This window comes from Giraffa tippelskirchi, chromosome 10 (assembly GCF_054371585.1).
Source record: "Giraffa tippelskirchi isolate mGirTip1 chromosome 10, T2T-mGirTip1v1.2.pri, whole genome shotgun sequence".
Lineage (NCBI taxonomy): Eukaryota > Metazoa > Chordata > Mammalia > Artiodactyla > Giraffidae > Giraffa > Giraffa tippelskirchi.
Genome location: NC_137284.1, coordinates 116978988 through 117005506, shown reverse-complemented (window position 1 = coordinate 117005506; position 26519 = coordinate 116978988). Strand labels below are relative to the sequence as shown.

The window sequence follows — 26519 nt, the reverse complement described above, 5'->3', positions numbered from 1 at the left end:
TTCGTGAAGATCTTTTTTGTACCGTTCTTCTGTGTATTCTTGCCACCTCTTCTTAATATCTTCTGCTTCTGTTAGGTCTATACCATTTCTGTCCTTTATCGAGCCTATCTTTGCATGAAATGTTCCTTTGGTATCTCTAATTTTCTTGAAGAGATCTCTAGTCTTTCCCAATCTGTTGTTTTCCTCTATTTCTTTGCACTGATCGCTGAGGAAGGCTTTCTTATCTCTCCTTGCTATTCTTTGGAACTCTGCATTCAGATGGGAATATCTTTCCTTTTCTACTTTGCTTTTCACTTTTCTTCTCTTCCCAGCTATCTGTAAGGCCTCCTCAGACAGCCATTTTGCTTTTTTGCATTTCTTTTCCATGAGGATTTTCTTGATCCCTGTCTGCTGTACAATGTCACGAACCTCCATCCATAGTTCATCAGGCACTCTATCAGATCTAGTCCCTTAAATCTATTTGTCACTTCCACTGTATAATCATAAGGGATTTGATCTAGGTCATACCTGAATGGACTAGTGGTTTTCCCTACTTTCTTCAATTTTAGTCTTAATTTGGCAATAAGCAGTTCATGATCTGAGCCACAGTCTGCTCCTGGTCTTGTTTTTGCTGACTGTATAGAGCTTCTCCATCTTTGGCTGCAAAGAATATAATCAATCTGATTTCAGTGTTGACCATCTGGTGATGTCCACGTGTAGAGTCTTCTCTTGTGTTGTTGGAAGAGGGTGTTTGCTATGACCAGTGTGTTCTCTTGGCAAAACTCTATTAGCCTTTGCCCTGCTTCATTCTGTACTCCAAGGCCAAATTTGCCTGTTACTCCAGGTGTTTCTTGACTTGCTACTTTTGCATTCCAGTCCCCTATCATGAAAAGGACATCTTTTTTGGGTGTTAGTTCTAGACGGTCTTGTAGGTCTTCATAGAACCATTCAACTTCAGCTTCTTCGGCATTACTGGTCGGGGCATAGACTTGGATTACTGTGATATTGAATGATTTGCCTTGGAAACGAACAGAGATCATTCTATCATTTTTGAGATTGAATCCAAGTACTGCCTTTCAGACTCTTTTGTTGACCATGATGGCTACTCCATTTCTTCTAAGGGATTCTTGCCCACAGTAGTAGATATAATGGACATCTGAGTTAAATTCACCCATTCCAGTCATCTTAGAAGACTTGATAATTAAGGAAACTTTCCTCCACTATATTTTTTTTAGTAGAAAAGACAATCAATAATATTCATTTGAGACCCTTACTCAGTATTTACAAATCCTCAAGCTTGAGGTAGGTTAAATATTAACATTGTGTTTTATAAACTAAAACTTAGCCAGAGATCACATCACTTTTAGAAAAACACAGCAGGGGTCATATCATGGTCAAGAATAACATAGTTTCTTTCAGATTAATCTTCTCTTATGTGTAAATTTAATGGTGACAGCTTACAAATATTCATAAAAAAGTTTAGCTATTACAGAATTTCTACTCTGGAATATTTTAAAATTCTTAAATCCATCCTACAGTGATTATACATAGTGCAGAATAACCTACTTACTCCCATTACAAATCTATCTGTATATAACTGATCCTTATAATAACAAATTAGCATGTTACTGATTTTGTTGTTTTCTGCCTTTTGGGGTGGTTGAAGCAGGAAGACAACCTGCAAATTTTTCTCAGAGCACTAGGCAGCCTTTAAGTGCAGGGGCTATGCTCAAGGCACCATCTATGGTGATTTGGGGTCATAGGAAAGCACATATACAAATGATCCAAGATCCAGAAAAGATGCCTGGATCCAAAAGAGGGGAGACTCTGGGCAGGTCAAGGATGAAGGAAAAATATACTGTCATTTCAGGCTTAGGATCCTCATTGTCATGCTAGTGAAGTGAAGTTGCTCTGTCGTGTCCGACTCGTTGCGACCCCATGGAGCCTACCAGGCTCCTCCATCCATGGGATTTTCCAGGCAAGAGTACTGGAGTGGATTGCCATTTCCTTCTCCAGGGGATCTTCCCAATCCAGGGATCGAACCAGGGTCTCCCTCATTGTAGGCAGACCCTTTTACCATCTGAGCCACCAGGGAAGTCAGAAGTGATTTGGAGCACCAAACAAATTGACAGGAGACTCAAATAGGTGCTGTTGCTCGAGGCACCCGGATCCAAGCGCGCGCTGAACCCACCAGAACCCGAGCAAGTCTGCGCAGTACCCGCTGTAACCGGCTCCCACTCACCCGGCCCCTCCACCCTACCTTCCTCTCCACCCCTACAGACCCCTGTCCCCTCCCTCCCCTTCCCCAGCCCCTACCCTATTCCCTTCCACCTCCGTCTCTCCCTTCCTCCGAGACAACACCGACTTCCCCCCTCCCCCTCCCCAAACAGCCACCTCCCTCTCACTTAGCTCCACCCCTAACGCCACCCCTTCTAACAGCAACACAACAACTTGTGGGAAGAGCTCCTAAAAGAGCAGCAAATTTGAGCCAGCAGTCTATAATTAAGGTTCTTGCTAACCAGGTAAACCACAAGAAAAATTAAATTCATATTTATTAAAGTGACATCAATAGAAGCAAAAATTTAAATATTTAATAGGAATATATTCCATCTATCATGTAAATTACTCTAATTATCATAAGCGTAATTCATTTAGCACATTATAAGTACTTAAAATTTAGCTCATCTTGACTTAGGTTCCTGGGCCAGTCTTCTCAAGTATTTGTTTAATTATAAAGTATCTTTTAAAAAATGTCAAATATTAATAATAATGTAAAATTGAGTGGTTAATTAACAGCTGAGAAATTATAAGGAAAATATCATTATTGTATTATAAAATGCAGCATTCAGCAGCACAAATTTCAAGAGTAAGGATATAGACACCTGTATTTCTAAATAGACTGAATAGCACAGCCCAACATGGTTTGAGTCAAAGAATCAAGAAAAGAGGAAGGAGGGATCATAGGCAAAATGTTTTATTTTAGTGTTCGCTTAAATGACTGAGCAAGTAAAAAGCTTGACATTTAAAAAGTTTATATAAATTACATGAATTGTAATTTTCATAAAAATCAAATGAAATGTTCTACAAGGACAAAAGATATGCCTATGCAACATATCATATTTGCACAAGATCACACTGAATGTCATGGATATTAGTAGCAACCAAAAAGGCTTAAGTCTATGGGAGACTGAACGAAGATTTCACTTTGGTATTCTGTAAGCCCAAGTATATCATGTGAAATGCCGGGCTGGATGAAGCACAAGCTGGAATCAAGATTTCCAGGACAAATGTCAATAACCTCAGATACGAAGATGACACCACCCTTATGGCAGAAAGCAAAGAACTAAAGAGACTCTTGATGAAAGTGAAAAAGTGAAAAAGTTGGCTTAAAACTCAACCTTCAGAAAACTAAGATCATGGCATCCGGTCCCATCACTTCATGGCAAATAGATGGGGAAACAATGGAAACAGTGACAGACTTTATTTTTTGGAGCTCCAAAATCACTGCAGATGGTGACTGCAGCCATGAAATTAAAAGACACTTGCTCCTTGGAAGAAAAGTTATGACCAACCTAGACAGCATGTTAAAAAGCAGAGACATTACTTTGCCAACATAGGTCCCTCTAGTCAAAACTGTGGTTTTTCCAGTAGTCATGTATGGATGTGAGAGTTGGACTATAAAGAAAGCCGAGGGCAGAAGAGTTGATGCTTTTGCACTGTGGTGTTGGAGAAGACTCTTGAGAGTCCCTTGGACTGCCAGGAGATGCAACCTGTCCATCCTAAAGGAAATCAGTTGTGAATATTCATTGGAAGGACTGATGCTGAAGCTGAAACTCCAATACTTTGGCCTCCTGATGCAAAGAACAGACTCATTGGAAAAGGCCCTGATACTTGGAAAGATTGAAGGTGGGAGGAGAAGGGGCCGACAGAGAATGAGGTGGTTGGATGGCATTACTGACTCGATGAGTTTGAGCAAGCTCCAGGAGTTGGTGATGGACAGGGAGGCCTGGCGTGCTGCAGTCTATGGGGCTGCAGGGAGTTGGGCATGACTGAGCGACTGAACTGAACTGGTACAAGAACATAAAACAAGTCACCTGAGAAGAAAACGATTTCAGATTGTTCTCAGATTTTTGGCCACCCAGAACCCGAAAAAACTAGAGGAATGCCTATGTTCGTGCTTCTTAACATTGTCTTCTTATTACTGAGTTCTTATCCAGAATCACTTTGGAGCTTTATAAAAATCACAGATGAGTAATATTCATCCTAGACTGATCAAATATGGGAGTAGGATTATATAGCCAGTGTTGAGATCTGTTCCTCTACAGAATTTGTCAGGAAAAGAAAAAGATTGTGACACAAAAATTCTAAGCCCATCTACATTTGTGTATGGAAACAATAGAACAGAATTTACATATCTTTAAGATTTTTAGAAAATGTTCTATGTAAGTACTCTTCCTGAAAATACATCTTTGTATGCATCTATTAATTCAATGAGAGATGAATCCATATTAAATTGTGAAGAGTACTTGGTAGAAAAAAAGATGTATGGAGAGCACCGAAACTTGTAAGATATGCAGAAATAGGTGTTATAATTGGTCTGAACATGGTTGCAATATTGAATGTATGATTTAAAATATTCATAAAACATTATGTTAATAATGACGATGGGGTTTGAAACCCCAGATTAATTAATTAATAAAAACCTAGATGTTGCAAAGGACACAGAGAAAGAGAAAGGACACAGTTCTTTGCCTTCCATAGTAGGAAACAGAAAGTTGTTTGATTCTTGATCTTTGATATCTAGATAAATACAGGCTTAGAAATATTTTTGAAAAGTGTAAAATAAATCACTAATAGAATTTAAATCAGTCTATATTATGTCAGCGCAGAAAACCAAAATCAAAGTGGGTATAGGAAAGAATGGGATGAAAGGAATTGAAGACAAGTAGTAGTAGTGTTAGTCGCTCAGTCGTGTCAGACTCTTTGCCACCCCATGGACTGTAGCCCACCAGACTCCTTTGTCCCTGGAATTCTCCAGGCAACAATACTGGAGTGGATTGCCATTGCCTTCTCCCGGGGATTTTCCTAACCCAGGGCTCAAACCCCAGTCTTCTGTACTGCAGGCAGATTCTTTACCTTCTGAACCACCAGGGAAGCCCAAGACAAACACAGACAGCTTTTTAAAGGATTTTTACTGTGAAAATTGGCAGAAAATCAGGGCAATAGCTGGAGGAGGATGTAGAGTCAAGGGAAATTTTTTCTTTTTTCGTTAAAACTGGGCACCAGGAGGCGTATTTGTATGTCTACAGGAAAGATGCAATAGAGAAGAAACTGATGGTGTGAAAGAGAAAGAAAACAATGGCTGGAGTGATGACCTTGGGGAGATGAGAAGTGATAGAGGCAGAGATCACCTTATATGGGAGCTGGACAGTTTTTCCATTGTTACAGGAGGAAAGTTAGAATATGTAACTATATCAAGTATTTGCTTTGTGCCCTTGGGCTAAATTCTAAATTCTAGCTCTAAATTGAAGAAAGTGATACCTCATTGGGTAGGGGTTGTGAGAATTAAGTGAGTTCATGTATATAAATTGTTTGGAGCAGTGGTTGGCAAATAGCAAATAATCAGTAAAAGCTAGATATTGTTATTTCCTCTTAAAAAATACACACAGATGAAAAAAGTTCTGTAGGTAGTGGAGCTGTTTGCACAACAATGTGAATGTACTTAATGCCACTGAACTTGCACTTTATTTTCACTTGGTTCAGAAGCCTAGACTTGTGGAAGAATATTGAAGAGGGCTTTCTTTTGTATGTGACAAGAGTCTGTTGAACTATTTTCTCTTCCCCTTTGCTGTCATTCGAAACTTTGAGACTGATTTAACACAAGGAGCCTCATTAATCATTATTCTTTCCTTCAGAGGTGGGTGACTTGCAATACAACCTCCAGTTTGCAGAAGGGTAGAGTCAGAGGTGACACCATCTAGTCAGTACCAGGACATCTATAATGGTTAGAACAATGGCTCTGGGAATGGGTCTTCTACGTGCCCACAAATCGAATGTTGGATGATTTGTTCTTATTTCTTCTCAGGAACTGAAGTTAATCTCAGTCCGTTAACAATTTTCAGGGCCACTATAACTCAACTGCTCTGACTTGGATGTACTTATAAGGAATTGGTGTCCTAAAGTGTTCTGAAAGGAAGCAGCTGCTTGCAAAATGAATGGAAGAAAATTTACAGGAGTAATGATCTCACAGAGGATGGAAGAAGTCAATAGAATTAAGAAACCATCCAGTTACCAGCAGTCATGCCGCTCATTATCAGCCAACCTGGATTTAGACAGGGTAAGAGTTTTTCCAAGTGCTTTCCATAAAGCTGAAGTTGTATAGAAATAAATGATTCTGATGCATGATGTAGAAGTTGCTCAGTCCTGTCTGACTCTTTGTGACTCCATGGACTGTAGCCCACCAGGCTCCTCTGTCCATGGAATTCTCCAGGCAAGAATACTGGAGTGGGTTGCCATTCCTTTCTCAGGGGTGTCTTCCCTACCTAGAGATCGAACCCAGGTGTTCCGCATTGCAGGCAGATTCTTTATCATTTGAGCCACCAGGGAAGCCTAATGATGGACTAAGTTAAACTGATGTCTATTCAGGCTACTATCACAAAATACCAGAGACTGGGTGACTTATAAACAGACACTTACAAACAGCAAACATTTATTTCTTATAGTTCCAAAGGCTGAACGTCCACATTCAGGGTGCTGGCATGGTCAGGTGAGGGCCCTCTTCTGGATCGCAGATTTCTGGTTGTGTCCTCACATGGAAGAAAGGGAAAGGGAGCTCTGTGGGGGTCTCTTTTAAAAGAACATTAATCCCATTCGTGAGTTAACACCTCCCAAAGTCTCACCTCCTAATATTGTTACATTGGGCATTAAGATTTCAACATATGAAGTTTGGGGGGATGCAAGATATTCAGACAATAGTACTGGGTATGGAGAGGGTAGAGGATGCTAGGATATAGAGAATAAGATCAATACATGGTCCAGAGGAATTGAAACATTATTGGAACTGTGCTACCTCGTGACTAGGAAAGGTAGGGGCTGATGGTCAGAGAAGGGGATTGTTGAGACTTAGATAATGAAGAGGATTGTGTTATTGGATTGCCAAGGCCCAGGCAGTGACCTTGGCAGTGGATGACTAAGGTGGGGGAGAACAAGAAAGGTCACTGAGGTGATGAAGTGGTAAAGCACTAGGTGTTAAAACATCATTCATGTGGAAAATGAAAATAAAATGAATTGCAGTAAGACTGTGTCAGAGGGAGTGACAGAGAGCTAGGAACTAGAATCTTAAAGACAGAGAAAGAATGACCTAGAAGTTGTAGCTGATTGTGTTAAAGAGGGGGTGGAAAGTGATAGTCTGCTGAGAAAAGGTCAACAGATCAAAAGATGTTTTGTTTTTGTTTTCACTTTCATTTTAGGGAAGAGGGAGGAGACTTGCTATTTCGAGGCAGCAATAGGATAAAAGAGAACTCCACCCTATGTCCATGCCCAGCGCCGAGGGCCAGGGAGCTAGAAAGCAGCCACCACTTGAGAGGGCTGCACAAGAAGCAGATTTTCATCGGGGAGCCAGTTTCAGTAGAGCAGGTGGTGAAGGAAATGTTGGGACTTTGATGAAGACTGAACATGGGTGAAAGGACAGTGCAGGTGAAAAATGTCAGGAGTTGGAGAGGGCTTGGAGATGGGATCAGAACAGGGAGGTTGAGAGCCATATGGGACATGAGAGTTCAGAGCTTGAGGAATGACTTGAGTGTCCTGGCTGGACTTTTGTGGCACCTGATGCATTCAGGCAAAGAGGGCATCACTGCCAGTCAGGGTTGTGCATTTGTGAACATGGTCTTACCTGGAGCTTTGAGATTTTTAGCAATTTAGTGTTTTTCTCATGCTGTTTCCTCTTTCTAATCTACCTGTCATAGCCTTCTACTCTTGGCCAGTTCCTGTTATCTTCAGCTGCAGGAAGTCTCTACTGACCTCTTCAGTGCTCCTGTAACCCCTTGTAAATAACTCTTAAAACTCTTACCACTTTAATTGCTATTATTCATTTGTATGTCTTCACAAACAGACTGCATTTTTCCTGGGGTCAGGACTGGTCATATTTGTCTTTATGTCCTCTCTACCTAGCACAGTGTGTAGAACATGGTATGTGAAAAAAAAAATACCTGTTTGTTGAACTGCACTCTGCATCTGAGAAAAGAGGTAGGCTTAGAGAGGAAAAAGGAAGAAGAATGGAGGGAGCATGATGTGCACATGTGATACGGAAAAAGATGAAAATAAATGAGGAACTGTGGGCCAGATGATGAATCACTTTAATATTATCACTAAACCAGGAGACAAGGCTATCTGTTTAGAACCTAATAGGGGGCATTGGAAGAAAGGAGAAATTCTGAAGTAGCCACTATAGAGAGTTGGCTTGGGGGTTAGAGAAAATAAATAACAGGAGGACTAGATGTGCAAAAGTGACATTTAATATTCTGAAAAAGGAGCAGAGAGATCTTTGTCTACAGATGGGCATAGGAGTTATAGACATAGTAAGACTCATGAGATATAGTATGATCAGGGAATCATGGAATCAAATTAAAGACTGTTGAAAAATAGAGGTCCTTCTAATTTGATTGCCTAGCTCAGGCAATTAAGGCCCTGAGGGGATGGTCCAGAGTCACATAGCTATTTGGTGGTTGACCAGGGACTGATGATGGTGGTGTGTCAGAATCTGGTTGTGAGCAATAGAAATGGACTCTGACTTGCTTAAGAAAAAAAGAAATATCCTGGATGTGGGGAAATGTTAGAGTCAAAGGGAAAGCTGAAGAACCAGGCCCAGAAATTTGGGGACTAGGTTGCTTTGAAGAATCAAGTTGGAGGAATAAATACAGTACTTTCAGGCTCCTGTGGGACAAATTACCCAATTATTTTCCCGTCTTTGTTTGCCTCCACTCAAGATTCAAATTCTTAGGAGATAAGAGCAGATTAAGCAAGTTATCTACAAATTTTCCTTTAAAACTGTGTGGTCTTACCTAGACTACATACATACAGTGTAAAAGAGGCATTTTTTCCCCCAGAACGGTGTTGTTACCAGAAAGTGAATGGATGAGGAGACAGGAAAATGACAGATATGCTATCCATTACAGTGATGGTTATGCAAGATACCATAGTAGCTAAGATGAAGGACTCTGGAGTCAGACTCCTTATTCTTCCTTAAGGATTTGAGCAAAGTACCTAAAAACTCTCCATGCCTCAGTTTTTCCATCTGTAAAATGGCTATCATAGAATCTTACCCCATAGGGTTGCTGAGATGATTAAATGAGAATATATGTGAATAGGGATCCTACCAGTTGAATGCTATCTAAGGGTCAGCGGTTACAGTCATTTATAAATGAATGCATGTCCTACCCACCTTACCATGCAGTTGCCATAGTGAGCAGATTGTGGAGGCTGCTTCTTTTGCCACTGCCCTTTCCAGCTGCCTATACCCATGCAGCTTTTTATCAATCATCTACCTCCTTCCCCTAGTCTCTCACCCCACTGTGAGCAAGTTGGTTGGTGCAGGCTGAAGCTCAGTTTTTGACTAATGATATTTTCTTCCTTCCTTCTTCCTCCCCTCCCTCTCTTCATTCCTCCTTCCTTCCTTTCTCTCTTACCCTCCCTCTCCTCTTCCTAATCCTCCTCCTTCTTCCTTCCTTCCTTCTCCCTTCCAGTTGTTAACCTTATAGCAAAGGATATCACTTACGCAACTGTCGTTTACAGGTGTAATGAGAACATATGTATATTTAGAGTTTGATGTTCTAGGTTTGAGTCCCAGCTCTGGCATGTGTTTATTCATTAACTTGGGGAGATTAGTTAACATTTCTGAGATTTGGTTTCTTCATCTGTAAAATGGGGATAATAATGTCCTCCTCACCAGGTTGTTGTGAGGTTTAAATGGGGTAGTATATAAGAGAGGCGTGTAAACTGTTAATCAATTTATAAATAATAGGTGTCCCACTCCCAGCCATGACAGACAGAGTCAGGCTGTAAACTATCCACAGAAGAAGCCAGTTCTGATCAGGCATGGTAGACTGCACACAGCTGGTGCATACCAACTACATATATCCCAAGAGGCTGGTATTTTTGATGGACTCGATAGAGGAGAAAAGAAGAAAGGTATTGGTGGTCAGAATGTGCTCACCACTATGGCCTTTAAGCCCAGATAATGAACAGCAGTTTGGAATCAAGCATTGACTAGATAAATGAACAGTACTCAGGACCCTGACTGTTTTCACTGATTGTGGCAAACTAGAAAAGAATTATGTTAGAATGTCATTGTGACATTTCACAAGAATATCTGCATAATATGTTTGAATCAAGACTATGAGTAATTAGGTTTGTGATAAAATTCTGTATCAGGATGGAATGTAGGTTTTTTTTAAATGAAGTGTAGTTGATTTACCATATTCTGTTAGTTTCAGGTATACAGCATAGTGATTCAGTATTTTTATAGATTATACTCCATTAAAAGTTACTACACGATAATGACTATGATTTCCTGTGCTATACAATATAGATTCTTTACCATCTGAGCCACCAGGGAAGCGCATACAATATACTCTAGTCGCTTATCTATTTTATACATAGTAGATACATTTGTATCTCTTAATCCCATACCCTTGATCTCATATCCCTTAATCTCATACCCTTGATTTGATTTTCTCATTCCTGCCTTCCTTTGGTAATCACTAGTTTATTTTCTATATCTGAGATTCATTTTGTTTTGGACATACATTCTTTTGTATTTTTTTTTAGATTCCACATATAAGTGATATAATACAGTATTTGTTTTTTTTCTGTCTGACTTATTTCACTAAACGTAATATTTTCTGTGTCCATCCATGTTGCAGCAAATAGTGGGATTTCATTCTTTTTTATGGCTGAGTAATATTTAATTATATATATATATATATTTGTTGCTGTTGTTTAGTCACCAAGACATGTCTGACTCTTTGTGACCCTCATGGACTGTAGCTCACCAGGCTTCTCTGTCCATGAGATTTCCTAGGCAAAAACACTGGGGTAGACTGCCGTCCTTCTCCAGGGGATTTTCCTGACTCAGGGGTTGAATCTGCATCTGCTATTTTGGCAGGTGGATTATTTACCGCCAACTACCAGGGAAGCCCACGTATATATACCCACCACATCGTATTGATCCAGTCATCTGTTGATGGGTACTTGGGTTGCTTCCATATCTCGGCCATTGTAGGCAGTGCTTCTGTGAACATTGGGGTGCATGTATCTTTTCCAATTATACCCAGGAGTGGGATTGCTGGATCAGAGGGTAGTTCTATTTTTAGTTTTTTTAAGTAACCTCACATGGAGTGCTTGTTAAACCACAGATTGCTGGCCATCCTCAGAGTTTCTGGCTCAGTAGGTATGGGTTAGGGCTGAAAATCTGCATTTCTCACAACCTTAGGTAGTGCTGCTGCTCCTGGCCTGGGGATCACATTTTGTCTAGTGCAGTTGCTGGCAAATGGTAAGTGAACAGTAAATGCTTTGGCTGCATGAATTCATGAGTGAAGATGAGAAAGATTATTTTTATATGATACTAGGAGACTGGGGTGGAGGAGGAAATGGAAACCCACTCCAGTGTTCTTGCCTAGAGAATCCCAGGGACGGGGGAGCCTGGTGGGCTGCCGCCTATGGGGTCACACAGAGTCGGACACGACTGAAGCGACTTAGCAGCAGTAGCAGTAGCAGGAGACTGGGGATAAAAGAAAGAGATTGCTTATCTGCCCCTTCTGCTTTCCTAGAGTGGTGAGAATTAAGCGAGATCATTTACTGAAATCACTTTGAAAACTGCTACAACTTTGGCTTGTCTTATCAATGCCTATTCCTTAGTCCTGAGGTTGTTGGGGAGTGAGTTCACTTAATGGAAGGGGAGAGGAGACAAACCTTGTGTGTCTCTATTTGCTGTCTGAGGGCAAAGATAGTAAATACTCTGCACTTTCTTTTTCAAGGAGAGCTGCAAAACTGGTTTTCTGTTATCTTTCACTGGCACAGGTCTTTAAGTTCAGTCTAGCCTTTTTAAGAGGAAAACTGACTTCTCATATTTTTCTAGTCTAACAAAACCAATCATAAATTAATAAAATCATAAGCCAAGGAAAATAAATTAGTAGTTGTTTGGACAAACTTTAACCTATTAGCTTAAAGGCAAGTTGAATTAAAAAATTGCATTCAAACAATCATGTGTTCCGTAAAGGTTTCCATGAAAGCTTCTGATTAATTTCATGAACAAATAGAAATACAACTTTCAAACAAGTTATTAAATATATATATCAATTGCTGTAACTGTAACATTGTTGTATTAGCAATTCATTTGCAGCACATACTCTTTTAAAAATAAAATGATTCCTGTGTTTGTACTGAGCCATCCGATCTCTCATACATGTTTTCCAAATCACTTGAAAATTAGGGTGATTTAAAGTGGATTAGCAGCAAAGGAAGGAGCATGGAATCAGCAGGAAATCTACTAATTGAATTGTGGAGAAAGAAGCCATAGAAGTCATGGGTTGGTTCTTAACAGTGAATTGGTGGGTAGGCTTTTGGTAGAAAAAGGGAAGAAATTAATGGGGAAAAAAAGGGATCAAAGATTCAAGAGAAAGAATATTTTGATATCCTGATCAATGCTAGGAGGGGTGAACTCAGAATCTCAAATGGAAGGAAGAATCTTAGGATGAAGAAGGTGCTCCACTTCTATGGAGTCAATGAGGAAGTGAAGGTGAGCAAGGAGGATGGTGACAGTTTTACCTTGTAAAACTTTAGAGACCTCATCTTAACCTCATTTGATGGTGGAGGAAACCGAAGTCCAGACAGGTGCAGTGACCTGTCCAAGGTCACCTCACACAAGGTCAGTCCCAGGTCTGGTCCAGGTTATAGTTGTCCTGTTTTGCCACTCATCTTTTCTTTACGAGTCAGGCTAAAAGTTTATCAATTTTCTTTATCTTTTCAAAGAACCAAGTCTTAGTTTTATTCATCTATTCTATTGTTTTTTAGTCTCTATTTCATTTATTTTTTTCTCTGATCTTTATGATTTATTCCCTTCCAGTAACTTTGGGTTTTTATTTATTCTTTTTTTTTCCGGTTACTTCAGGTATAAGTTTAGGTTATTTGAAATTGTTTCTTGTTTCCTGAAGTAAGCTTATATTTCTATAAAGCTCCCTTTTTGAGCTGCTCTTGCTGTTTTCTGTAGATTTGGATCACTGTGTTTCTCAGATGCATGTTTGATCCTCTTATCTCTCTCTTCCCCTCCTGGAATCCCTACAGTGCGAATGTCGGAACGCTTAATGTTATTGCAGAGACCTCTTAAATTGCTTCGTTTAAAAAAATAGTTTTTCTTTCTGCTGCTCTGATTGGATGATATGCATTATTCTACCTTCTAGATCACTGTTGTGCTCTTCTGTATCAATCTGCTATTCATTCCTTCTGGTGTGTTTTATATTTCTGCTATTGAATTATTCACTTTTGACTGGGTCTTTTAAAAAATTATTTTCTAGTTCCTTGTTAAAATTGTTCAGTGGTTAGATCAGTTCTTTTTCCCTAATTCAGCTAACATTTTTTATTACCAGTGTTTTGAATTCTTTAGTAAATTGTTTATTTTTGTTTTGTTATTTATTTTCTCAGTGGTTTTCTCTTACTCTTTCAATTTATAGTAGTTCCTCTGCCTTTTCATTTTGCTTTATTTTCTATGCCTCTATGGATTTAGGTGAAATAGTTACCTGTTATGGTCTTGAAGAGGTATCCTTATGTGGGAGTGTCCATATACAGTCTGTATGTACCCAGTGTTTTTGGTGGAAGACATGGATTTGATGTGGACACCAGTCATGTCTTTCCTCGGGGTGTATTTTCTGGAGGTTGGTGGGTTTATGATTCTATTATATGTATATATAAGAGAAGGGGACGACAGAGGATGAGATGGTTGGAAGGCATCACCAACTCTATGGACATGAGTTTGAGTAAGCTCCGGGAGTTGGTGATGAACAGGGAAGCCTGGTGTGCTACAGTCCATGGGGTCGCAAAGAGTCAGACATGACTGAGTGACTGAACTGAACTGAACTGAACTGATGTGTATATATGGTACTGATGTTTTCTGGTACACATGGCACTGCTTAGCAGTGATATTAACTTTATATCTTCAAAAAAATACTCAACCATGAGTCCATGAATATATACCATGATTCAGTGGTACATTTGCAGAAGGTTCATAGCAAAGATAAGAAGGTTGAAATACTCATGTCTTGGCCTGGGTGCACTTCACTGAGCCCACATGTGTTAGGGCACTTGTCTTCTGTACCCGCCTTTAGCTGCAAATACTCAAGAATGTTGCCTTCTGCTTTCACATCTGGCATTTGATATATGTGTGAGCACTTGAGCTTGTGCCATTGTGTGGTCTGTAAAAAGGAAAATGAAATATAACTACATTGACTTTGACCTTGAGATAATCAATTAAGCCCAAACAGGTTTACAAAAGAAGCTTTTAGTTTCTTAAAAATATTAAGATTGCTTAAAGCACTAGAACAGCAGAGGCCCAGACCAATTACATCTCATTTTATGAGCCCTGGCAAGGATATGTATTTGATTCTTGTTGTTTATCCTCTCAGAGTCCCTCTTTTCTCGTAAATTAAGACCAATCAGTCATAGGAACATGAAATTCCATTTATATTCTCAAATGACTAATAGTTTGGCTTTTGGTCTTTTTAGTTCAAGTTCTGATGAAATAGAATAGTAGCTATGTATAATTAGCAAATGGACCCTGTCAGGTCTGGTCACGTGCACATTCACAGAGCCTGAACCTGAGCACCAGCCACCACTTTACTTTTTAAAGGAACTAATAATAAGTATGGCCATGACTGGGGAGAGGCTTGAACCCTGTTCCTGACTTCCTAAGATCCACTCCCAAACCAGCAGCATAAGAACCTCTGATTCAGGGTGACTGCTGTGGGACTTTGCTAGCCCGTACTTTGTGAGATACACTTTTTCCAAAGGAGGAAAAATGTCTATTGACGCTCTTGTCTGATGTCTTCAAATGTATATTCTTCTTTTCAATACCCACTTATTCCAATGTCCACGTTTGTGTAATGGCTTTCCTAATATAATTGTGTAGGTTGACTCCAAACCTGGAATATTCCAGATATACCTTTTGAGCACAGGGTGGAAAAACAGGAAATAATGTAGTAAGATAAAAAGAGAAGTAGGGTTGAGGACAATTTAAGGTTAACATAGAAAAGAATCATCTAGAAGTAAACCCATACTTAATTGTTGTTGAGTATTTAAGGCAACAGAATTGCATTTTTTTGTGTGCAACACAGTAATAGCAGCTTTCTAAATTGTCAGTCTGGGAACCTCCAATTCCAGCCCTATTTCTTCTGTTCTGTCTCAGCAGGAGACTTTCTTTAGGATGAGAACAGAAAGCCCTTGGCACACCAGGTTGAAAACTGATTAAGAAGAGCTGGCCAGTGACATGTGGTAGGAGAAGAGATTTAAAACATTCCTTCTGGTACTTTATAACCCAGTACCTTCACTAACAACTTCTTAGAATCTAAATACTCTCTTTTCACTTGTTTGTGAGGGATAGGTCAAGCTAATTCATCATATTTATTGAACACCTTCTAGACATAAAACAATTTTGGAGAGAGGGAGATGACACAAGGAAGCACTCTAGAAATGATCAATATTGTTGAGCAAAACCAATATCTAAGCAGTGGACAGCCAGTGAGGGTTTTCTAACAACAGAGCCCATGATTAGATCTGCATTTCAAAAAGGTCATCCTGGAATAGAGGTGAGCTAAGAAGCATGAAGATTATGTCAGATGTAAGAATTAAGATGATCTGGATTAACTACACAGCAGGAGGGATGGGTGGTAGAACAGCCTGATGAGACACTTTGGAGATAGACTCAAAATATGCAGTGATTCATTGAAAGTGATGACAAAAGAGAGGAGGAGTCAACTAAGCTTCATGGCTGTGGAGCCATAAGATGATAAGCATGGGGAGTAGTGTCAGTTTAAGAGGGGGGATTTTGATTTTGATGTGACAATGGGACATCTAGTCAATGCCCAGTAGACAGATGAAAATAAATATCAAGAGCACAGAAAAAAGTTGAGTAGAATAGAGGTCAGGCTTCCCAGGTGGCTCAGTGAGTTAAGAAACTGCCAGCAATGCAGGAGACGCAGGAGACACAGGTTCGATCCCTCGGTTGGGAGGATTCCTCTGGAGAAGGGCATGGCAACCCTCTCCAGTATTCTTGCCTGGAGAATCGCATGGTCATAGGAGCCTGGCAGGTTACAGTCCATAGGGTTGCAAAGAGTGGGACATGACTGAAGTAGCTGGGCAGGCACACAGAGTAGAGGTCATGAAATCAATGAAATAATCAATTTCAAACCATGTCACTCGAGAGTCTTTCCAAAATGGTGACCCTGCTTATAATTTTTTTTTCCTTTGTCACTAACTAGTTGTCTCTACAGAGATTCTGAAAAAGAGAAAACAGAGAAATGAATAAGCCAAAACAATCAACAACAGAGGTTAGAAGTGTGATTATTACCCATGCGTGATGGCAATGGAACTGATTCAGCTGCTATAGCCTCAGGCTGGTGAGGACACTGCAACATACACATTACTTTGGAAGCTTTACATTAAAGCCACATCTGTGGAATGTGTCTTATAAAAATGCTGCTGCTCTGACCAGAGTCTCCATTATTCCAGGAGGCTAGGCCATTGGGAGTTCAATTGCTGAGAGCAACTTCCCTCCTTCTCCTTGGGGCTGTATTGGCTTTCTTATGAATGCAAAGAGGTGCTGAGATTCAGTGCTTATGTGCTTGTGGGGCATTTGTGCATGTGGTGTTAAAGCATTTCTGCATTTATCAATTTTCTGGAGGTGAGAATGGTGTCAAATTTTAAACAGCCCACAAAACTGGACCGCAGTTAAAATAAAACATCCTCCCCAAAGTACCAGTGACAAACAACTAAATTCTGTCTCCATCTTGGACTTAAAGTACTCTCAATATTTTTTCAAAAGAAAATAGAAAATTGCTGTGGGGTCTGTTAAGAGTTTTAGGCCTACAAACCTGTTTTCTGTAATTCATATGATGCAAGGTTATCTGGAAGTAGACTTGACAAAAGCATCCTGTGATCCTGACCATACACAGTGCCCTGAAGCTTGCCATGCAAAGATTCCTCATTGCTGCTGTTCCACTTGAGAAAGACTTTAAATGATTTATAGGTAAATGAAAAAATGAATCCATTAAGATCACAAACAATTTGGAATTTAAGTTGCTGCCTTGAAGGATTCATTCATGCCAGATAGAATACCAGCTATAGTTCCTGAAGCATTTCTCCAATAATATCGAACAAGACACTGAGGAAGGGCCTCCCAAATGAAACTCCTCTCCTTAACATAACAGCATCTCTATGTATTGTAGAAATTCAAGGGCACTTCTCATACTAAGGCTGTCCACTCTATCAGTACAGTACAGTTCAGTTCAGTCGCTCAGTTATGTCTGACTCTCTGTGACCCCATGGACTGCAGCATGCCAGGCCTCCCCATCTATCACCAACTCCCAGAATTTACTCAAACTCATGTCCATTGAGTTGGTGATGCCATCCAACCATATCATCCTCTTTTGTCCTCTTCTCTTCCTACCTTCAATCTTTCCCAGCATCAGGGTCTTTTCCAATGAGTCAGCTCTTCACATCAGGTGGCCAAAGTATTGGGGTTTCAGATTCAGCATCAGTCCTTCCAATGAATATTCACAACTGATTTCCTTTAGGATAGACTGGTTGGATCTCCTTGCAGTCCAAGGGACTCTGAAGAGTATTCTCTAAAACCACAGTTCAAAAGCATCAATTCTTCAGTGCTCAGCTTTCTTTATAGTCCAACTCTCACATCCATACATGACTAGTGGAAAAACCATAGCCTTGACTAGATGGACTTTTGTTGGCAAAGTAATGTCTCTGCTTTTTAATATGCTATCTAGGTTGGTCATAACTTTCCTTCCAAGGAGTAAGCATCTTTTAATTTCATGGCTGCAATCACCATTTGCAATGATTTTGGAGCCCCCAAAAATAAAGTCAGCCACTGTTTCCACTGTTTCTCCATCTATTTGCCATGAAGTGATGGGACCAGATGCCATGATCTTTGTTTTCTGAATGTTGAGCTTTAAGCCAACTTTTCCACTCTCCTCCTTCACTTTCATCAAGAGGCTCTTTAGTTCTTCTTCACTTTCTGCCATAAGGGTGGTGTCATCTGCATATCTGAGGTTTGATATTTCTCCCAGCAGTCTTGATTCCAGCTTGTGCTTCATCCAGCTCAGCATTTCTCATGACATATTCTGCATATACGTTAAATAAGCAGGGTGACAATATACTGACGTACTCCTTTCCCTATCTGGAACCAGTCTGTTGTTCCATGTCCAGTTCTAACTGTTGCTTCCTGACCTGCATAAGATTTCTCAAGAGGCAGGTCAGGTGGTCAGGTATTTCCATCTCTTTCAGAATTTTCCACATTTTATTGTGATCCACACAGTCAAAGGCTTTGGCATAGTCAATAAAACAGAAATAGATGTTTTTCTGGAACTCTCTTGCTTTTTCGATGATCCAGTGGATGTTGGCAATTTGATCTCTGGTTCCTCTGCCTTTTCTAAAACCAGCTTGAACATCTGGAAGTTCACGGTTCACATATTGCTGAAGCCTGGCTTGGAGAATTTTGAGCATTACTTTGTTACTCGATACAGGTTACAAAGCCAGAGGACATTGGAAATGGTACTGCAGATCAAGTGACTTGGAGTACATTTGGTGGATTACTGGAGTAGTCTCTACTGGCTCTGGGTAAAGCTGACTTGGTTCTAGGGAACTGAGTCAGAGGAGGAAATTTTAGGGTTGTTTCTTCTGAGGGACCTCGTCAAGGTTGCCTCAAGGGTAACCTTTTTGAGACTGCAGACTGTAGAAAACTTATGTGACTACTAAACCCTGGAAGGTATGGGGCTCTCTTAAAAAGGTAAAGGAGGAAATAGGAGGCCTGGATCAATCTTTATAGGATAGAGAATGTCCTATTTAGAAAGGACACTAGAAATCACCTTGTCCTAACCTTTTCATTAACCAGAGAGATGAAGTGACTTGCCGGATACTGTCTAGACAGTAGCAGATCTGAGACTAGAAATGAAAGTAGCTCCTTTGTAAGCCAGGACGGTCCTGCTCTTCTAAACTTGGTTATAGTAAGGAGGTAGAAAGGAATGAGCATAGGATTAAAACTGGGAAATTTACAAAGGTTCTAACTCAGTTACTTCTAAATTTGGTGTGAAGGTGGTGGGCCCTGTTTGACTTTCTTCCCTCATAGATTAGTCAAATGGAGACAAGGAGCTTATTTTGAAGGTGAATCTCTCTCAAATCACTTATCATTGGCATTATAACAAAGTGTTACAAATAGCATTAAGTTGTGGTAGTCAAACTTCTTGCTGCCAAGAGCCAGGGTACAATTGCCCAAACAGCTTCCCAGAGCATGGCAGGGATAGGGTGAGAGAATCTGCTTGGGGTCTTCTGTTGGGTATATGCTCTTGTCACTGGGAGAACAAAACAATCAAATAATTTTTCTGATTCAGTCAACCATGATACAATTTTTTTTTAGTAATTAACTGTGTGAAATGCTCAAAAAGATTCAAGAAATAAAACCAAATGTTTTCCTCTTTCACACAGTTGATTTAGAATTGCTGGAGACACTGCATTAATTGTAAAAATCAGAGTAATATGTTGTGTCTTCAGGGATGCTCCAGAATACCTTTGAACATTATATCAATGATTTTGTGTTTTTTGTGACTCCAAATGTTCTACTTTCACCCTCTCAAGCAGTATTCATGTTAGGCTGCCCTTTGTTGCGGGTGCCAAATGCTTGTTTCCAAATGTTATCTTTTCCCCTCACCTTATCCATGCTGATCACTGCCATGCTTTCAGTACAGGAAAGCCCAACATCTGGACTGTGCCAAGTCCAAATGTCCTACATACTAACCTACTTGTGGCAACACAAGCTATCTCCAGAGAAATACAGAATCCTTTAAAAACCTAGAGTTGTGCTACTTACTGCAAGACCCTTGTCCAGATTCGTGGTGCTTACAACCATTTATGCGTGCTCAGTTTTGTCAGACTCTTTTCAACCCCATAGACTGTAGCACACCAGGCTCCTCTGTCCATGGGATACTCCAGGCAAGAATACTGGAGTGGTTTGCCATGCCCTACTCCAGGAGATCTTCCTGACCCAGGGATTGAACGCATATCTCCTGTGATTCCTGCTTTGGCAGGCAGATTCTTTACCACTGCACCACCTGGGAAGCCCAGCTGCTTACAATGGAGGTGCTAATGATTGTTATATAGTCATGCCATCCTACAGCAGGAGAGAGGCTGGTTGTTAGGATACAAGGACTTTGTCTTCAATTGTACCTGGACTTTTATGAATTCACATTATTGGAATCTAAGTAATTCTACCCATGTTCTAGAAGTTATGTTTTCTTTCTGGCCAAATGTAACAAGCCCTCAATAGCCATTATTTTTTAACTTTAGGTTTTGAGGTATTTTATAGGTAATCTTTATTTAAGGTTTATTTAAAATTTATAGCAGCAAAGAAGGAAGGAAGCTAATAATCATTGTCTGTCATTTGCAAGTTCACAATTGGTAAATACAGGGCATGGTTCCTATCAGTTTTTTTAATTTGTCCCTGGCAGACATTGCTATTCATAGCACTCTTTCACTGAACCTAAAGAAGACCTCGCGATCCTTCTCAGTGTACACACCAGGAAACCACTATCAGTTGGTCTGAATTGGACATATGAAACCACTTTGTTATTCTAGTGATAGGTATTTGTATTTATTTCATTTTAGTCTTACAACAAAGATTCAAGCAGTCCATATTCCATGCAGTTGTACAAACTGAAGCTGAGTTATTTATGTTGCCCAATCACATTCAACCAATCTGGATCTAAATTTCTTAGACATAACTTCCATGTTGTTTGTAATTCACTATACAGTTTTTCATCTACAAAGTTTATATATTTGGATCAAAACACACTGTCAAATATAGACAGCTCCTAACTTTAAAAGAGGTTTTGTTCCAAAAGTTCAGATAAAGTAGTAATAATAATAATCAACAGCTGCACAGCACTTAGAATCTGTTTTCCTTGGGGCTCAGGAACAGGCAATTGCAGAAGAAATCAAACACAACACAATCTTGTTCCTTAGCTTGTCTGTTAATTAATTCCATAAATATATACTGAGCACTTAGCACTGTGACGGGTATAGGCAGATAGTGGTAAACTAAATAGACATAACCTGTACTTTCATAGAACTTACAGGCTATTAGGACAGACCGATGTTAGAAAAAACCCAAATAAATATATGGTTACAAACTGTGATACATTCCAAGAACAGACTTCTGATAGTGAAGAGAAACTTAAATTTCAAGGAATGACTGGTAACTGGCTCTCTGAGAGAAAGGCAATTAAGCTGATCATCAAAGGCCCAGTGGGGGTTAGCAAAAAGAAAAACTAGGGACAAGCATTTAGGAAGAGGAAACAACATGTGGCAAAGAGTTGGCTTGGTCAAGCAGATCTTGTTTGTTTCTCTGTGGATCTTGTCTTCACTTTGCTAGTCCTTGATAGGAGATAAAGTACTAAATCTACTCATTTTCACAGATGCTGGAAAATATCAGCAAAGGTTGTCATGCTTAGAAGGCACATATGACTTTGCAAAACATTAGACTCATAGCCTGTAGGGCTATTCTATAATGAATTCTCAGGAATATGATCAGGTAATCCAAACTGGGGAAGACATCTTGAGACAGACTGCAGTCCCCTCTTTGCCCCTTTGCAAATGACAGGGTACTCCACTCCAAATTTGCAGGAGCTGATCCTGGACAGTGGTTTGACAAAAACAGAGGGAAAAATAAGTAACCTTGACTGTCCAGAGCCTTAGCTCTCTGTCCATTCTACTTTGTGTACCTAATTGATCAAGCAAACAAACCCTCTCTAGCCCTCCAACTTAAAGATCAAGGGGGCTGAATGGTTGCCGAGAATTAAGAGAAGAAAACTATACAGTCAACCAGTGCCATTTCAGGGAGGCAGGTGTTAATTATAGACCTTCTTTTGAGCAAGTATTAATTAAAAGAGGGCAAACATAAATATATGCTAGGCATTTGCAAAAAGGTAGATGACAACATAATTTTGAAGAAGCCTCATGCTATTAAACATGAAAATGAATTAAATCAGAGGGAGAAACTCAGAATCATCTCATAGGCAATGAAGTAAGGTGACTAAATAAGAAGTAAACTAAATAAATAATTTACCTAAGTAATTAAATAAGAGATTTTAAAAAAGGTTGACAAAACTGGAGATACAGACACAAAGGGTGACTTCAGAGCTTAGAAAATAACTGAAGGAAACAGTGCCATTTGTGGAATTTAAAGTGGCAACAGAAGCAATGGAAAAAGCAAAATTGATCTCCTAGAAAACTAAATCTTGAAACAATGCTTATACTGTCTAATTAAGTTTATGCCCAGGAATATATTTATCACCAGGAGGCTGCCAATTAAGGAATGGGGCTTTGGACAGTACTAGGTATCTGGAGAGGGGATAACTCTCTCTAAACATGGAAACATTCAGAGCTTCATAGACTCTGGCTCATAAAGTGAAAGATTGTCCAATCTCTGTTTATTAGCAAACATTACACGATGAATGTTATATTAATAACCATGTAGGTAATGTGGGTTTTGTTAAGTTAAAATTTTTACTGAGATAATCCATATGCAATTGTAAAGTAAAAAATAATACAAAGAGACTTTGTATACCCAGTTTTCCCCATTGGTAGTAATTTGTACAATACAACCAAATATTGACTTTGCTACAATCTACTGATCTTACTCAGATTTGTCCTATTTTACCTGTGATAATGTGGATTTAAAGGCACTGGGACCAACACATATAAATGAGACTCACCTACTTGGACTGATTTCAGATCTAATTACCTTCACTAAGTTGATCATCAAACAATCCTGTCAATATACTGATTCTTGATTGTGAAAGTGCTTTAGAAAGCACTGGCTTGCAGGAAGAACTTAACGTATATTATCTCAATCTTTATCTGAAATTCCCCCTTGGGTAGGCATGATAAATGTGCTTCATAAACAGTTGTCAGAAAACTGTACACTTTGTCCAAAACACTGTGAAATCAGTGTGTTCTATTCAAAATTCAAAGCATCACATAAGATGGAAAACAGGGCAACATTTTTTTTTTTTCCTTCAGAGAAGTAACTAGTTGTTTAATGTGGCCCAAAGCAGGGTGTAAACACTGAGACAAGAATAATTACCCTAACCTTTGAGTGGCATTAAATTATTGTAATCAAAGGGCAGAAGAAGAACAGAGTGGTCAGCTGTTTATTTACATTGTGTAAATATGTTTAAATGGTAACTCGAGAAAAAATGTGCAGATTTCAGGAGACAAGCTCTTTACAATGTTCTACTATGACCAGTCAAGAAGAGAAATGGAAATTTAATGTTTACAAATGGCCTTTATTCAGAGGCTCAGTATGACTTGTTCTGAACAGTGAAAGTAAGGGAACATTGAAAATAAATTTCCAGCACAGGAAATCACAAATATGCTGGGGAACTCATGGACTCTGGATAGAGGACTGCATTGTTAGAAATCAAGCCCTTGATTCCTGTTCTTGTGAGTTGACTTGTTAGATTCCAAGTGCATCTCTTTTTGTTTTGAGGTGCCACTCTTGAGTGTTGTACATATTGATTATGAGATCTTTCTTTGAAAGAATTAGTGAGTGAATGGATATGGCAACTTTGATCAAAGAAAATAGAAAGCAAAGTTGAGATGCAGAATGTACAAGGAAAAGTAACTATAGACAGGACAGTATAAAATAATAAAAGAGAATTATGGACAAAAAATCAATAGGAAAAGGATGGATTGTTTAATCATGTTAGGAAACTTGGCTTACTATATAGAGAAAAATAAAACAATCCCCACTAATACCATATATTTGAACTCCATATTTCTCTAATTGCATATAAAGATAAAACTGTGAGGATAATATAGATTACATTTTTATAACCTAGGGATGGGATAAGGACTTCTTAAACCCCCAGAAGATAATTTATAAAGCAAAAAGCCCTTAGATTTATTATAGTAAAAAATTAAAGATTTCTGTTCTAAAGAGGAAACTATGGACAATGTTAACAAAGGACAGATTTGGAGAATCAGTTTGGAAACATGAATAGGCTTTCTGTTTAACCTGCTGTTTATACATTTGCAATGTATAAAACTTATGAGAAATGAATAATTAAACAGTTTTACAAATTAACAAGAAAATACAGCAACCTCAATGGAAAAATGGGCAAATGTAAATATGCAGCTCATAGAAGATAAATGGCAAATGTCTGAAATGCTTACAAGATGTTCAAACTTACTAGTGTTTAGGTAAATGCAAATGAAAATACAAAGAAGCACTGCTTTACTTGTATCAGATTGGCAATACATAACTAGAAAGTTAGACAGTGTTAAACATCTGTAGGAATGTGGAGCTGTAGGAATTCTTGTACACTGCTGGTGGTTGTGCAAATCAGTAGGAGTTATTCAGGAATGCAATCTGGCAGAAATGAGCCAAGTTATGTACATGTATCCTCTATGACCCAGTAGTGTGCTATTTCTGATTAGATATCAGTCTAGAAAATGATAGGTGATCTAGGTGTCCCTCACTGGGGTAATGGGCACATAAAATGTGGGTGATGCACAGTATCTGTGCCGTGTACATACCAGAAATAAGCTTGGAAACATGAATAGACTTTCTGCTTAACCTGCTCTTTACTGTTATTTTCACTGTTGGTACTTCTCATGGTTAAGATTGCAGTATAAAATGTCCTCCTCAGAGATGCTTTCCTGTGGTGGATTTAAAAATGGCCATGAATACTTACTTGGCTTCTTCTCTCATTAAAAGAGGGGAGCTGCCATATGAGAAGTCCAAATCCTTCGGAATGCCACGGTGTGAGGAAGCCCAGACCACACGGAGAGACAGTGAATGCACTCAGTGCCCCACCTCAGATGAGCCCCACCTTCAATGTCCAGCCTCAGCTGCTCTCTGATTACAACTACATGAAAGACCCCACACAAGGATGCTCACTGAGCTCAGTCAACTTTGCTGATAACAATAAAATGGAACAATACGTTCTTTTAAGCTGCCAACTTTGGGGTGGTTTGTAATGCAGTAATATTTAACTGCAACACCTCCCACAATACACCCAGTGCCTAGTAGAGTATCTGCTTTTGATATAGTATTGGTTCAATAATTGAAAAAATTTAATTGGTCAAAATAGTTCTGAACCTTTTTATCAGATCTCCTAGTCCTGATTTCTAGTTCATACCTATAGTACATTCCATTTCAGACACAGAGGGATCACTAGTTACGTTTGTTTTTTAAACCAGGTATTTCCCACAGTATGGCCACATCAATGCAGCTTTGTGTCAGGCAACCACTGGTTCTACTAGTAACTTTTCATTGCCTTCCTTATTCCCACTTTACCTCTTCCCAAGTTCCATCCTTTTGTTGACAGAAGATGAGAAGAGGCTTCTATTGTTTTAAGTTTTTAATGGGTCCCCTTCATTGCCTCTGATTGCAGGATTACACACAGTGGTATTTACAGCATATCAATGCATGCTACCTTAGCTATGTGTGTTTAAATGGATAATTATCAGGAGGAACTAGTGATTATGGTTATGCCTCGCAATGTTGGTGGACAGTCTCCCTTATTTGAAGTGTATGTTAGTGAGTAAAATTCCTCGTATTTGTTGTTGTTCAGTTGCCAAGTCGTGTTTGACTCTTTGTGACCCCATGGACTGCAGCACACCAGGCTTCCCTGGCCTTCACTATCTCCTGGAGTTTACTCAAACTCATGTCCTTTGAGTCGGTGATGCCATCCAACCATCTCATCCTCTGTCGCCTCCTTCTCTTGCCCTCAATCTTTCCTAGCATCAGGGTCTTTTCCAATGAGTGGACTCTTCACATCAGGTGGCCACACTATTGGAGCTTCAGCTTCAGCATCAGTCCTTCCAGTGAATAATCAGGGTTGGTTTTCATTTGACTGGTTTGATCTCCTTGCTTTTCAAGGGACTCTCAAGAGCCTTCTCCAGCACCACAATTCCTTGTATTAATTGAAACAAATGTAAATTTTATTGTTTTTATCATTTGGTGATAAGCAGTTTTCTCAACTGCCTAACTGAAGAGTTATTTAAAAGACTTGGAATTTCTTTAGTCTAAGTGTAACAAGCTGGGTTTTCCACATCTCTGTCATGCACTATGCTTATATGTGCACATTCATCTCCTACTAGATGATGGAACCTGAGGGCAGGCTCCAGGTTTTTTTTCTTTTTTCCTTTTGACAACCCCAGAGGATCAGCTAGCCCAGTCAGCATAGTGGGTACTCTTTCAAATA

At 39.4% G+C, this 26519-nt stretch overlaps 1 protein-coding gene across 43 annotated transcripts in view; it reads left to right on the top strand.

Annotated features, from left to right (window-relative positions):
* Nucleotides 1-26519, top strand: part of NPY (neuropeptide Y) — a 248678-nt gene that overhangs the window by 3252 nt on the left and 218907 nt on the right. For 39 of the 43 annotated variants that reach the window (XR_014066656.1, XR_014066653.1, XR_014066657.1 and 36 more), the window contains exon 2: nucleotides 6102-6316. The exons of the other annotated variants lie outside the window; for them this stretch is intronic. The gene's annotated coding sequence lies outside the window, so the exon portion shown is untranslated. The remainder of the gene's footprint in view (nucleotides 1-6101; nucleotides 6317-26519) is intronic. 43 annotated transcript variants of the gene reach the window in all.